This window comes from Orcinus orca, chromosome 9, assembly GCF_937001465.1.
Source record: "Orcinus orca chromosome 9, mOrcOrc1.1, whole genome shotgun sequence".
Lineage (NCBI taxonomy): Eukaryota > Metazoa > Chordata > Mammalia > Artiodactyla > Delphinidae > Orcinus > Orcinus orca.
In genome coordinates, this window is record NC_064567.1 from 100962079 (window position 1) to 100978526 (window position 16448).

The window sequence follows — 16448 nt, forward strand, 5'->3', positions numbered from 1 at the left end:
CAGAACTGAGGGCTAATTTTTTTCTTGAATTACTTAACATGTTTGGTCTGAGATGCCAGGCAACCTGAGAAGAATTTTAAACATAATTATAGGTAGGGAAGGGGGTGGACAGGGGAGAACTGGATTACAAGGCCTGTGGTGGAAGAGAGGCACAAATAATTGCTTCAAACTTTACACTGTACCAAATTAGCTCGGTTATAAATAAGGGTAAGCAATAAATAGGCCAGCTTTTGCAGGGGCATAAAAATTAGCTTTGAAATATCTCACTCCTTGATTAGTTGGAGAGGAACACTGATTGCCAGACTTGGCCTCCTGTACAAAGCAAATATAAATCCTATTCGTAGGAAAATAGCATCAATTTGGTGTCAAATTTTATTTAAAATAATTTATAATAAATATATGGTATGCCATGGAAAAATATCCAGGCAAAGGGGGAGAAAACATAACATGATAAGAAACAAATACAAAGGACAGCCACCCAGAAATGAGCCCACATAAGATCGATAGACCAAATTTAGTAAAATTTACTTTTAAATAATAATTTTTATTATAGTCAAGTAAATAAAAGACAAGACTGAGAACTTTAGCCAATATTTGAATATTATATACTAAAAAAGAAATTAAATTTCTAGAACTGAAAAGTACAATGATGAAGCAGCTATTAAGCAACAGTGGATGGCAGCATATTTGAAAAACAAGTGTAAAATGTAAAATCAGTCAGAAGAAAAACATTCAGATTAATGCACATAATGATAAAAGAAAGGAAAATTAAGAAAATATCATGATAGAGAAAAAGTAAAGATGGAGGAAAGAGCATGAAAAACATAAGGGATGTAGTTACCAGTTTACCACATTAGAATCCCAAGAAATGAAATGGCACTGAGTAGAGTAAATTCTCAAGTGGGATGGAATAGATTTTATCAAAACTGATCAACAATATCAAGGCACAAATTTAGGAGGCTCTGAAAATCAAACAAAAATAAACACAGAGGAAAAAGAAAAAAAAAACACTTAGAAATGTCATTGTTAAACTTCTGAGAAGTTGAAGAAAATATGTAAAGAATTGGTGGGAAAAAAACTTGGACCAACTATAAGGGAGAAAGAGACTGAGAACTAAAACTTTCTCAGATAAAACAATGAAAGCCATCAAGTGATGTATTGATATCTTTAAAGTTCTGAAATGAAATAGATGCCAATCTAGAGCTCTACACTTGGTGAAAATGTCCATGAAAAGCAAAGAAAAAATTTTTTAAAAAATTGTCAGCAACAGACCCACAGCAAAGAAAGCACTAAAGATTATTCTTCAGGCAGAAGAGCAATGATCACTGATGAAACTTTGCAAGTATAAAGAATAATTTTATGGCAGAAATTTAATTGAATAATGATTATATAACAAACTGTCATCTCAAGAAGTTTAAATATATCTAATGTGCAACAGCAACAATGTATAGCATATTGGATAAATTGATTTAAAAATATTTAAAAATTAAAAAAAATAAAATTAAAACATTAAAAATTAAAATATTGTGAGGTATTTGGGTTTTTTTTTAGCAGATAGACTAAAGTATCAATTTATATTAAACCCTGAAGAGTCAACAATGCACATTGTAACTTTATTAACAATTTAAAGCATTCAGAGACTGTATTTCTTTGAAGGGACACATTAAACATTTTATAATTTACAGTTAAATTATATATATATATATATATATTTACTAAATCATGGAAAAACATGAAACTCCAACATTAACTAAAATATAGCTCTTCTTGTAGCTTTATAAACATCAGAAAGTTGGTTAAAGTTAAGTCTCACCACTTCCCACACATGGAGACAATTGCATAACTAGCATTATACTATGTTCTTTAGCTGATTATCTAATGGAAAAGCAGGAGATCACATGAAATATTGGCAGAATGAGGAAACAAGGAATTAAAACTTTTGTTACAGGATGAGATAAAGTAAGTGGGAGTGGATTTACTCATTCACAGTAAAAATAACAATAGAAAACTAGACAAAATATATGAAACAATTATTCTGAGATATTGGACATCAAGCAGCATAGGACTGTCATCCCTGGAGAAGGAAAGATGAGTCCCACTTTCCCCTCAGGTTTTTGTATGGGAGCAATGTTGGACGAACTCTTACAGAGAGGAGTCCCAGAGAGGGCAGGGTAGGGTCACTGAGCTGAGAAAACAGATCAAAGTTCAAAGCTTAAGTAGCTGGGATTTGTAGGAAATTTCATGTAGAGAAAAGGAACCAGAGATCATTATAAGGCTTCATCTAAGACACTTGCTAAATCCTAAGCCAAACATACATAGGATGAAATTCCATGAGACTCAGTAAAGAAGAGCCACCAGGAGGCTATAACCTGAACAATTCCCAGATATCACATGGCAGGATACCATGGTAACTTTGACCAGGTAAGGTGGAGAATCCTCACTGACCATCCAGGATACTCAGCGGATACAACTGAAGGGTCACACCCTAGCAGAGTGTTAAGCCAGCTCTCAGTTAAAACCTCTCTAGACTGATCTAACAGATTATACAGAATAGCCTCCAAAAAATAGAAATAAAAACTGATTCTCAAGTGCATAATCTTCTTGCTGAAACAAAGTCAAACACTGTTCAAAGAAAGAAAATAAAACCCAGGTATTCAATAATGTAATGTCACAGTATCTAGTATCCAATAAAAAAACACAAAAATACCAAGAAACATGAAAATGCAAGCCATAAACAGAAGAAAATAATTATCACTCACAAATGATGTGGAGAAAGAATTTGCAAGATGTTAAAAGCATATATATATATATATATATATATATATATATGAAAATGGTGAACTTAATAAGGAGAAAAATATATAAAATAAAAATGCAGCATTTAATGTTGAATAATAAATATTTGAAATAAAAATTTCACTAGATAGAGTTAGCAATGGATGACACACTAAGAAAACAAAGAATTTGAAGACATAGAAACATACAAACTGAAGCACAAAGCTTGAATAGGGGAGGAACCCAGAAACTCACTGACATATCAGACAATATCCAGCAGTATAATGTGTGTAATTGGTATCCCTAAAAGGATGAGAGAAAAAATACAGTTGAAGAAATAATGGCAAAATAATTCTAAATTTAATAAAAAAAAAACCCATAACACAAAGACCCAATGAGCTCCAAGAAAAAAAACCCAAAACAAACAAACAAAAAAAAACAAGGAGGCAAACCTCTGGGAAAAACAGACCAAGAATGTCAGAAAAAAAAAATATCCTTCACAGAATAACCCTAGGCTTCTAATCAGAAACTATGCAGCCAGAAGATAATTTAATGGCATTTTTAAATACTGGGATGGTAGTGGTGTGAACACCTACTAATTTGATATCCAGTGAAAACGTCTTTCAAAAATGAAGTCAAATAAGAGAATGAAAAGACAAGGGCTGGGAGAAAATATTTGCAAAACACAAAGAGAGCAAATATCTAAACAGACATCTAACCAAAGATATACAAATTGCAGATAAGGATAAGAAAGGATGCTCAACATCATATGTCATTAGGGATTTGAAAATTTAAAAAAGAAAAGGAAGATACAAGTAACATCTATTAAAATGGCTAGATTCCAAAACATTGCCAACACCAAATTCTGACAAGGCTGTGGAGCAAGCGTAGTTCTCAATCGTTCCTGGTGGGATGAAAAATGCACAGCCATTTTGGAAGACAGATTGGAAGTAATTAATATTTACAAAAGGTAAACAAAGTCTTGCCATACAATCTGGGAATCATGCTCCAAATGTTTGCCCAAACGAGAAGACCTATGCCCATAAAAAACCGGCACACAAGGGTTATAGAAGTTTTATTAATAATTTCCAAAGGATATGATGTTCTGAAAAGGTGAAACTTTGTAGACTGTGAAAAGATCAGTGGTTTCCATTAAGTTGAAGGGGAAAGAGAAGGAGCAAAAGGGATTTTTAGGACAGTGAAACTAGTTTGTATGATCTGTAATGATGGAGCCAGGATTTGATGCATTTGTCAAAACCCACAAAAATGTACAACCCAAAGATTGATCCTTTTGATCCTTAATGTAAGTTATGGGCTTTAGTTAACAGTAATGTATCAGTAGCTCATCATTTGTAACAAATGCACCACACTAATGTGAGATGTTAATAACAGGGATGGTGGAGAGAGAGGGAGAATCTGGGGAAATGTCCTTCTCATCAGGTTTTCTGTAAACCTAAAACTACTCTAAAAATAAGACGTATTAATTTAAAAAAATACAGGTAAAATAACGACTTTTTAATTGACTAACATCAACGACTAAAAGTTGAGAGTTCCTCCCAACTTGTATAAGAGGAAATGTTAAACAAGTTCTACAGTAAGAAGGGGAATAGTATCATATGGAATGAAGTCAACAAATGATAAATATGAGGGGATATAGAAAATATTTTTAATCCTTTTCTAACTTTAATTTAGGATAATTGACCATTTAAAGAAAAAATAATATATTGAGCAGTTTATAATGTATTTAGAAGAAAAAAATGTGTGGCAACAATAGCGCAAAAGGAAGAATAATTGAAATATACTTCTGTTAGAGTTTTAGATTATGTGTGAAGCAGTATAATATTTGAAGGTAGACTGAGAAATTTAACATGAGTATTGTAAACCTTAGAACAGTCACTAAAAATAAAACAAAGACGAAGAGCCAAACCAAAATTAAAAATTAAAGGGCATACTAAATTTTCATTCAACTAATTCAAAAGGAGTGTGAAGAATTGGAGAACAAAACAGGAAAAATATCAAGATGGCAGTTGTAATTCTGATCCTATCAATAATTACAATAAATTTAAGTTGTTCAAGCACTCCTATCAAAAGCCAGAGATTATCAGTACGGATAGAGCAGAATGCACTACCGGCTGTCTATAAACAACCACTTAAACATAAAAATGAATAGGTTAAATATTAGAGTGGAAACAGATGGATGCTCTTATCACACACACACAAAACTTGTTGTTACATTAATACTAAAAAAGTAGATTTCAGAGCAAGAAATAATACGAAGGATAAAATAAAAAAATAAAATACCAATAATACCAAGGATAAAGAGTGACATATATTAATGGTAAAGGGATAAATTTTCAAGTAGACCTAACCATTCTAAGTTACCAGGTGGAACAAAAATTAAATGACCTTTAAGGAAAAACAAAGTAACAACTATATTTGGAGATTTCAACATTCCTCTCTCTGCCACCATTAGAAAAAGTAGACATACAACCAGTAAGAATATGGAAGATTTGAACAACACTGTTGACCAAACTGGCATTTATTGAACACTCCAGTGAAAAATGGCAGAATACACATTCTTTACAAGAGCTCTTGAAATTCCTACCAAGATAAACCATATACCTGGTCCTAAGACAAATCTCAATAAAAGTAAAAGAATCAACAAAAATTAATTAAATATAAATACAATAGCAGAAAGGCACTTAGGAAATCCCTACTTGCCAATTAAAGAACAGATATCTTATTAACAGTGGGTTAAAAAAGATATCACAAGAAAAATTAGAAATATTTTGAATTGACTAAAAATGAAAATACAACAGGTCAATATTAGTGGGATGTACCTAAAGCAAAACTTATGGGAAAATTGCAATATTTTATGCTTATATTACTTAGATATATTCTAAAATTAATGATCATTAAATCATTCTGTTACTGACCAGGGTTCTTGGCCTCCTTAATCAATGGAAATTGATAAAAGACCAGACAAGAAATTCAGTCTTTATTGGGGCCCCTGCTGCAGCAGGGAGGAACAAAAACACGAAACAGTTTCCCTTGCTCGCTTCCTGAGGGAGTTAGGGCTGGTTCCTTCTGTGGGGTGATGATAGGGGTGGGTCCAGGGGTCTGGCTGGAGGGGTGGCTTTGGTTGTGTTGAGTGCAGGAGACATGCACAGTACCCTGCTTTTGTTCCTGATGACCTGCTTTTGCTCCCGGCTCTTCAGAAGTAGAAGTTGGGTTTTTTGGTCTTTCTGTATCTTGTTGTCCATAACTTGCTCCAACTGCATATGTGCACAGTTAGTTTTAGTCCCTTATAGTTTCTTTGTATTTTTGTCCAGGTGCAAGCACTGCAGCAAAGGGTCCCCAGGTGCCCACTCTGTCCTGTCTCAATTCTTCTGTCTTTTTGACACTTCCAGTGTATTTCAAATCTTGAGTTTAAACAATTCACTTAAAATTCAAGAGGCAAGAGTAAATGCAGTATCATATCTAAGATGTGTAAAACAAAACAAGACAAAAACTAAACAATAAAAATTAAATCAGAGATATTTTTGTCTACCAAAATCTTTGACTTGAATCTTGACTTAATTTGTAACTTCATATCTGATCTTAAAATAGCTTATTGATAACATTTTACTTAGCTGTGAGCTGTATGGAAAAGTATTTGGAGATTTTATATAGATATGTGTCTGTATATATATATTATATATATACAATAATGGGATCTATAATTATATGTGAAATGCATAATCTATACTATATGATACCTACCTATATATTATGTTGATAATATTTATATTAATAATTTAAAATATATTATATACATATATTAACTATAATCATACATAAACAGCATTATTAATATAAATAATATAAATTAGTATATAAATATAATACTATGTAAAAATAAATATAATGTTAAGTAAAATAAGTACATTATATATATATGAATAGATTTTATATATCTATATAATATAGATTAAATATTATATATATTACCTACTCAAATATTTATTAAGAATATATATATAATTTATATTTATTATAAAATCAGTACTTCTGTTTTTGATCTCAGTGAATTCAGACACATCATCTACTAATTTCTTTTAAATTCTGGGATTTTGATGATATTTTATCACCTTCTACCCTGCACAAATTGCAATAATATACTAGATTTAGAAAGTTCCTAGTACCAACAGACTGATGGTCTGTTTTAATATGTACTGTCTTCCACCAATGTGGGTCATGAATTTTGTTGATCTTATGAGGCTGTAATATTTTTGAAATCTCTTTATATGGGGCTTGGCAAATTTAACAGCAATGTATAACTAAATATATATACACCTATAGTATATTATACTGTATATATAGTATTTTATCACATAATTTCTTAGGTCAGATTCATACTTACAGATATGCCAGATATTTGTTTTTAATATAACTTTTATATGGGTTAAAGTTTTCGGCTCAGTTCGGACAAGCTCAGGATTCCAAATCTAGCCATCCAGTATGGTAAGTAGTGGAAGAAGTGTAGTGCCTCCCTCTTAGGAATACCTTTGTGAATATTCATTAAGCTCCTAATTCAATATGAAAGTGTCTAGACAGGACACAGTGAACATAAAATATTCTATAGTTTCTCTAGCTTTGGTTTCTGAGTGTTGTTTAGATTTTTGCCAAAGATACAGTGATTAGCAATATTCCTTGGGAGCAGCATAAAAGTGGGTTCCCTCTGTTTACTCCTTTGTGAGAAATAATATATATATATATATATATATATATATATTTTTTTTTTTTTTTGTGGTATGTGGGCCTCCCACTGCTGTGGCCTCTCCCGCTGCGGAGCACAGGCTCCGGACGCGCAGGCTCAGCGGCCATGGCTCACGGGTCCAGCCGCTCCGCAGCATGTGGGATCCTCCCGGACTGGGGCACGAACCCACGTCCCCTGCATCGGCAGGCGGACTCCCAACCACTGCGCCACCAGGGAAGCCCAGAAATAATATTTTTAAACATACAGTACATCATGGCAGCTGAGTAAACAGGAAAATAAGATTTATTTATTATTAATTAATTCACAAATTCAAAATAATTAGTGAGTTTCTGTATGTTAGTCACTAGATGTAATGTGATGAGCTCCTCAGTCTCTTAGAGTTTAGAATATTGTGGGAAAGAAAGATAAGTTAATAAGAAATACCTATGCTTAAAAAAACAAACAAATATTTACAGAAAAATCTAAAATGCAATGAGGGAAGTAAAAGGGAATTAACATAGAGAATAATATGATGTGATGGATTTAAAGAGTGAACAGAGAGTGTCATGCTGATGGGAAGTTGTTTCGGGACATATTGAATGTGAACATTACATTATTTATATTTTGAGCATTTAAAAATTCCAGTCAGCAACTATTTATTGTGTATATACTATGTATCATCTCTGTTCTAGGTGCTGGAAATGCAGAGGTAGGGAAGACTCAAAGTCTCTGCTCTCAAGTGGCTTACATTTTAGTGAGGAGACAAAAGGATGAGCATATAAATGCAATGAAATCTATAAAGAAAGTAATATATTTTCTCAAAAGCCAGTGTTCTTAATCACACAGAACTAATCCTTATGCAGAAGGACTCTATGGCTTCCTAATGAAATATATCTGATAGCATCAAGGATAGTAGTTGAAATTCCATTAAAAAATCACTAAAATGAATCAGTTTCCCCATAGATAAAACCAAATATTACACCCGATCTTTAAAGAGCATACTCACAGTTAAACCAAAGACCCTTGTCTCTGGGAGGTAGATTTAGTTAGGGGTATACAATTATAGCCAAAATAAAGCAGAATAACGGATAGAACAGGTGGGTAGCAGAAACACCAACACACTGTATTTTCAAATCTAAACTTTGTAGGAGAATTACAAATTGCTTCAACTAACTTATTTCCATCAGGTTGAAGACTTTTTTAGTTATTTTTTTTTTCTTAAAACATAAAAATGATCCAGATTGTCTGTGGTCTGCAAAGACAGGCTCAGAAACACAGCATTCTCTGGGCAGAAAGCAGTGTAGATACAAAGTCACTCTCTTCAACTTTTCTGTGTCTCAGAGACACACTGGTTTACATTCTGAATCACGTGAGGTACAGAGAATAGCCCACCACCTGACTCTCTTAATTGGAATTCCAGAAAAAAAAGACCAGTCAACCGACTAATCCACTGAGTATGCCAAATGTTTACCACTAACAGAGAGCTAGACAGATATTTGTTTATTTCACAACATCCATGAAGTTGGAGGATTTTATCACTACTGCTCTCATATTTAAACATGAAGTCTTCTAAATCTGGTGGATATGAAAGAGCATTTCCTCAGAAATGAAACTATTCACACACCTGCGAAGTATATAGAGGAAAAATAAAAATAAAAGAATAATAAGCTTGAGTTCTTGCTTTTGACAAAGTAACTCACTAAAAAAATATACAGAGAAAAATACAAGTTTAAAATAATTAAACGCAAGACAACTGTAGATATTTTAAAATTCTGAGAAGATTTTAATTTGCTTCAAGTTGAAAATAACTATATTTCTGGTGTTTGAAGGCACATAATGAGCAATTATATCACACACGATAGATTCAGCAGTGAAATATTATCAGTTAGCAGCTGGAACTCATAAAAGCGTAGCACAATGTGAACATGAAATTTGCTAGAATAAACCATCTGCTGAAAAATACTATTCTGCAAAATTAAAAGTGAAGTTAAACTATTATTTGCCTTGTTTAATAGATTTATGAAAAAAATGATGATGTATTGAAAAAGTTAGGTGCCACCTTAATTAATTCTCCATTGGTTTCAGTAATGCACAGTAAGGTACTGTATATAAATGTTGCTAAACTAACTACACATAGCATAAATAGTCTGAAGATAAATTTTGTAGTTAAAGTAGTCAACATATTTTCAAAGCTTTTGACACAAAATGCAAATATAGCTTTTTAAAAGTTTCAGCAATTTACATTCTAAACAATAGTATTAGTCATCCATATCACCTTCTTTTCATCATACCTGCAATACCTGCTACTGTGACATTTAATCTTCATTACTTTATAGAAAAAAAGACATGGGTTCAATTTTTATTTGCATGATTTCTAGTGTAGTTGAGTATCTTCCCATGTTTATCTGACTGTGTTGCACTGTTTTTGTCTCTATGTGTGTAAACTTGCTGCAGATGTTCTATACTTAATACCACATTTTCTCACTTAATTACTAAAATAAGAATATTAACTACTGATATTGCAAAATAAACATTTTGCTCTATTCATCCATGTTATTATATGCTTGTTAATTACTTTAATTATACAACTATAATGCATATATTTTAAATTTTATTTATTTATGTCTCTCAGTCTCTTTATTTTGGTGTCTGTATTTGAACCCATGCTATAAAGGTCTATAACTGCAAAAATTATATACATCTTCACATTTTTAGGTAGTTTTCTGAATTCATTTTTCATTGTTATTAAAGCCAGTTTTAATTTGGGTTTATGTTATTATCTGAGTTAAGAATCTAAATTTTTATTCTCTTATAAGTTATCATATTATCCCAGCACCATATAGTGCTTTTTATATGATATGCATTATAAGAACTTAGGACTGATTAATTTACAAAGATGAAAATAGTAGAAGTGCATGTATAACCATAATATTTAATAAATTATTTAATAATCTAGAATTGAAAAACATTCTTTGGGTTGAAAAATCCCTATAGTAAAAAATATATATATATATTCAATACATAAGGATGATACAATTATCAGAAAAATGAATAAGTAAAATAAAAATATTGCAAGTGAAACAGGGAGAGTCACTTTATTAGACTACAATTTTGAATTACTAATAAAATCTTACAGTAACTGAAATATAAGTATGAATAATGGAAGGTGGAAAAGTGTCAAGAATTTTTTTTTAAGAAATGAAAGAGAAAAGTCACAAAGGCAATAAATGCTAGGATAAAAAGTATCAGAATTTTGTAGCTAATCATGTTGTCTAATTAGATAAATGCACATTTAAATCCCCTGAAATTTGAGAATACACTGTTATGAGTACATGTAAAATCTATAAAATTATCCATGTATTAGGTCCTAAAAAGATATTAATCAATTCTTGAAAAATCTACTGAAGTAGAAAATACCCTCTCTGTGCTTGATGCAATAACCTTAGGAATGGAAGTAACAAATAAAAACTTAGATATTTAAAAAAATAAGAAAACATTTGTTTTGGGTAACATAAGAAAATCTACAATTGCCAAATATCAAGAACTGTGGTTCTCATCTGGTGGGGATTTTATCCCAGGGACATTGTACAATGTCTAGAGATATTTGGGGTTGTCAAGACTGGGGTGGGGGGGTACTGAAATCCAGAGGGTAGAAGTCAGGCTAAGCACCCAACATTGCAATGGCAATCCCCCACAACAAGAACTATCTGGCCCTAAACGTCAGTAGTGCTAAGGTTGAGAAACTGTAATCTAGAAAATAAAAGCAGTTTTAGTTGTTTGAAAAACTCGGGAAAAAAAAATCAGTGCCCAGAGGGGGAAAAAGTGTAAACATTATAATTTCCACATAAAGTTACACAAATCCATGCCACTACATGAGATGGAATAGACATAAAGTAGTATTTTCTAGGATTAAGTAAGTGGAGTTAAAAAAAAAATTCCAAGTTGAATAGAATTCGTAGAAGAAAAATTTATGTCATAAAAATATACATTTTAAAAATATGGATTCAAATAATTTTATGAAAAAATTCTTTTAAACTATCAAGAATCAAGTAAATTTTTTGTATGGTAACAGAAAATGGAGAAATAATGAATTTTTTATCAATTCCTCTACCAATCTGACACAGCAGTAATTATGAAATGCAACAGATACTGCAGAAAAAAATAAATACGTAGAGTACAAATCACTTATAATCATTGATACAAAAATGTCAAATAAAATATTAGTAATTTCCAATAATATTTGAAACATTAATGGAAAAGAATACTATGATTAAACAAATTTCCACCTTAGGAATAAAAGTGTGATTCCAACTCAGATAATCAAATGATATAAATAATCATATTATTAGTCCAAATTAAAAATAAATATGAGATTATCAATGCATGCTGAAAACATACTTATTAAAAAAGTTATATTCATGTCTTTAAAGATTCTAAAATCTATAAAGCACCTGATATTTTATACACACGTGTGTATATGACAGAGTGAAAGAAACATCTAGCTAGAGACAGAGAAGTGAATATAAGACATTAATTTGCAAATACAGAGAAAGGACATAAAATAGAATTTATTATCATATTTAATGGAAGTTAAAATCAATTAAAATATTCAATGGTAAATAAAATAAAAAGTATATGCACTGGTATAAAAATTGATATAAATTTTTGAGTTTATACTGTTATATTTTTATAAGAGGAAAATTCAAGCTTAATGTAAACATTTAGAGAAAACAAAGAAATAATTTAACGGAGTTTTTTAATAACAAATATATGCTATTCTCTCTCTATATATATACACACACACATATATATATACATATGTATGCATGTATATGTTGTGTATATATATATATACAGAGAGAGAGCTTTAACTTGTTATATTTATTCCTGTATCTACCTATTTAACTATCTCTATACCTATTAATCAGGAATATAAATGTAGACCTGAATAAACAGAAAGGGGCAAATGATCCTCAGGAAAGAAAGAAGGATCAAAGACAAATTCTTCCCAAATTATTCTATTAATTTATTGGAAGTTCAAAGAAAATTCCATCGGTATATTTAGCAAATTTTAAAAACTCTAAGGTTCATTTAAAATAATAAATATGTATACTAGCAATAAAGAGAAATAAAAGTGTGCAGTAAACTCAATATCTGTTGAAATAAATTTTTAAGCTCTAGTAACCATTTAGGGATAGGTATATCAGAACCCACAATAGAATAAAAGCTAAAAATAGACTCATGGACGCTTATGAGTTTAGGATGTGTTTTAGATGACATTGTCAAAACAATGGACAAAAGTTGTGTTATTCTTACAGTTTTACTGGCTTGAAGAACCAGAGAAAAGGGTTAGGACAACAATATGACAGCAATAGAATAAAGGGATAGGAGAGGGTATAAAGAAACATACATTTCACATTTTAGCTAAACTGAAAAGTTGAGGATATATATTATAATATATATTATAATCTGTAGAAGAGCCACTAAATAAATAAACAAATAGAAAAGTATTGCTAAAATGGCAATAGAAAATTAAAAGCAATTTCTAAAAACATTAATAGCACCTATTAATAGCACCTATGATTTCTTAAATGTATTTGGGAACAAAAAGCCCTTTTGTTTTAGATTCACTTGCATTTGTATGGTTAAAAAAAATGATAATAATAGCAATGTCTTCTATCCTTTTCTGTTATGCATCTTTTTTATGTTCCAGAATTTTTTATAAATATAAATGCCTGTTAAAATATATAATAAGCTGCTGTTTTTAAAATGTGTGATTGCATATCCTTCAGATCTTTTCACTTTTCACATAAGTACTACATCTGTCATATTTACCTGGAGAGCATAATAATTTGGATTTATCTTACCACTTGATTGATCTAGTACAGATATTTTACTTTTCTACACTGTGTATCTTCTCCAGTTGTTGATATACCTTTGATGAAACTCCATGTCTGGTTTCCTCTGTGGCCTGGTCTCTACGCCAAGGATGTAGTATGTCTCTCTCTGGGTTTTGTTCTGGGACTACTTACTGCCTGGCAGTTTGTGGCCATGTCCTGACCCATCTGTAGGGAAGCCCCTTGAGGGAGAACACTGCCCATTTTGGAGTGAAACCGCCAAGTCTAGATTTCTGAGAACAGCCTCACTGTAGAAGTGTTTTATTTAATTTTCAAATATGCTCCATCTTGTACAATAAATGTTATGCTCATCTAAGTAAGAGATATGGTCAGGAAGAAGAATTACTGCACACCGATTTTCAATTTGGTGATTCACATATATCCTCCTCACTCTCCATAGTCACCTCAAAATCCTTCCCTCCCAACACAACAAATAGCGCGAGAATGTATATTCACCACTGGATTTGTTTTTGCACCATTAACCGTAATGCTTACGGAGGTTTCTGTTAGAATTTTCACTAATTAATTTCCCATAAAATTTTAGTTTTTCTTAGTATGGGATCATGGGTGATTTTCTTCAAACTGGTTCCATTTATACCATATCAGTTTAAAATTACATGATTATAGAACATGAAATGTACCTTTTCTAACTTCAGTAATGAAGCGTTTCCATCAGTTTTTAGCATGTGACTTGTGAGAGTCATCACTTATATTTAATTAATGGGGGAAAGAGAGAATGCATACTTTGTATTATCTCATACTTTTATCTATCGCCAAATGAAAAGAATAGTTTCAGTTAAAATATTTGAGCTTAACAGAGGCTTTAAGATATGATGTGATAGAGTATTGCAATACCACACTCTTCATTTCATCTCTAGTTTTGCACATGATTTTTTTTTTTGAATTTTGCCTTTTTACTTTTTTAAATTTTATTTATTTATTTATGGCTGTGTTGGGTCTTCGTTTCTGTGCGAGGGCTTTCTCTAGTTGTGGCAAGTGGGGGCCACTCCTCATCGTGGTGCGTGGGCCTCTCACAATTGAGGCCTCTCTCGTTGCGGAGCACAGGCTCCAGATGCGCAAGCTCAGTAATTGTGGCTCATGAGGCTAGCCGCTCCGCGGCATGTAGGATCTTTCCAGACCAGGGCTCGAACCCATGTCCCCTGCATTGGCAGGCAGACTCTCAACCACTGCGCCACCAGGGAAGCCTGCACATGATTTTATCATTGGTCCATCCTTAGTCCTACCAAAGTGATTTTTCCAAAATATGTATCTTGTCATCTACCTGTCGTTATCAGTAAGTGAGTAAGTGGAATGAAAAAACAGAGTATATATCTTTATCTGGAAAAAAAAAATGATCAAATTCAGTAATAAAACCAACCGGTCAATTACACAGCTAATCACTGTGTATTTTGAAGACAACATGAACCCACTGTCATAAAAATTATCATTTCTATCTATATGAACATCACCTATGCAAATCTATGCAGAAGTCAGTGGGAATTGATTTTTCCAGATACTGAATTGTATAGATGACAGTACAGAAATATTAGAAGGCACCAACCTTCATGGTAAAGGACATGGGAAATGCATGAGAAGATAAAATTGGAGAGGAGAGAAAATTTAGCAAAAATCCATGAGTTAGAGCTGTTGATTCATACTTGTTGATATTCCAATGCAAATTGCATTTAACAAATGTTCTCTGGGCTGACACTATATAGGTTCCCATGATATCCCTTTTCCAGAGGTATAAGAGTGAAAATTTTCACTGAGGAAACTATTCTAAGATTGAAATTAAACCGTACCTGGTTTGTAAAGGGAAAGCCCAAAAAATACTGAATATTTTAGATGTCAGATAAAAGAATGCCAGGTATGCTATGATAATAAGCAATGATGGTTAACACAATATATCAAATCAGTATTTGAATTAGCTTTTGAATTACAAGGACAAATGGATCAAGTCTTAAGTCTTTAATAGATTAGTCTTCTTATTATGCTGCCTTTTCCCCTGTTTTTCTACAAGGAGATTACAAAGTTGCAAACCTCAGCTGCTCTCATTTTATGTTCCTGCTAAGCCAGAAGACTTGCAGTTCATCAATCAATGTCCTAAGTGCTCACAAGTTATATAGTTTTGTAGCTTAAGCTGCCTTTCCAACTCCCTAAATTATCACCTTCATTTATTCTTGTTCTTTTTCACGACAGCATCCTTATTGACCCTATAACGTAAATAAAAAATGTAAGCTCCTATGCCCTCATTCTTCATTTCATTCTAATATCTCCAAAGTTAATCTTTTAATTATATTTGCTTTTAAAAGATTAAATTAAACCTGAGTATAAATGAACGTGTGCGTTCCATTTGCATTATTTTAGTGTGAATTTGCTACACTCCCCTACGCACATGAATAGAGATTATATCTATGCCCACGATGTCAAATATCCAACCAAGAAGACAAGAGAGTTGAAGTTTTAGGACCAGTGATAAACTATAGTCACCTCTCTTGTGATAAGATTAGGGTATTAACTTCGTGTTGCCACTTTAACCAATTACCACAAACTTAATGGCTTAAAACAAAGCAGTTTTATTATCTTACAGTTCTGGAGGTCAGAGTCTGAAATAGGACTTGGGGTCTAAAACCAAGTTTAGCAGCAGGACTGCATTCCTTCTTTACAGGAATGCAGCCTCGTTATGAGGCTTTATGGGAGAATGTGTTCCTTAATTTTTGCAGTACAAGGAGGTTGCCCACATTTCTTGGCTCATGGACTCATTCTTCCATGAAAAACTCATCAGTGCTGGGCCAAGTATTTCTCATCTGTCTCCCTCTCTCACTCCTAGGGAACCTTGTGATTACATTGTGCCCACTCATACAGGATAATCTCTCCAACTCAAAGTCCATTGATTAGCAACTTTAACCCCATGGGCAATCATTTTGGGTTGCCATTATTTTATCTATCAAAAATAGACACAAGTCTATTTACCTAAAGTCTAAAACGATCTTTATTATTCTGTCTCCCATCACTCCCCAAAGAATCTTCAAAAATAA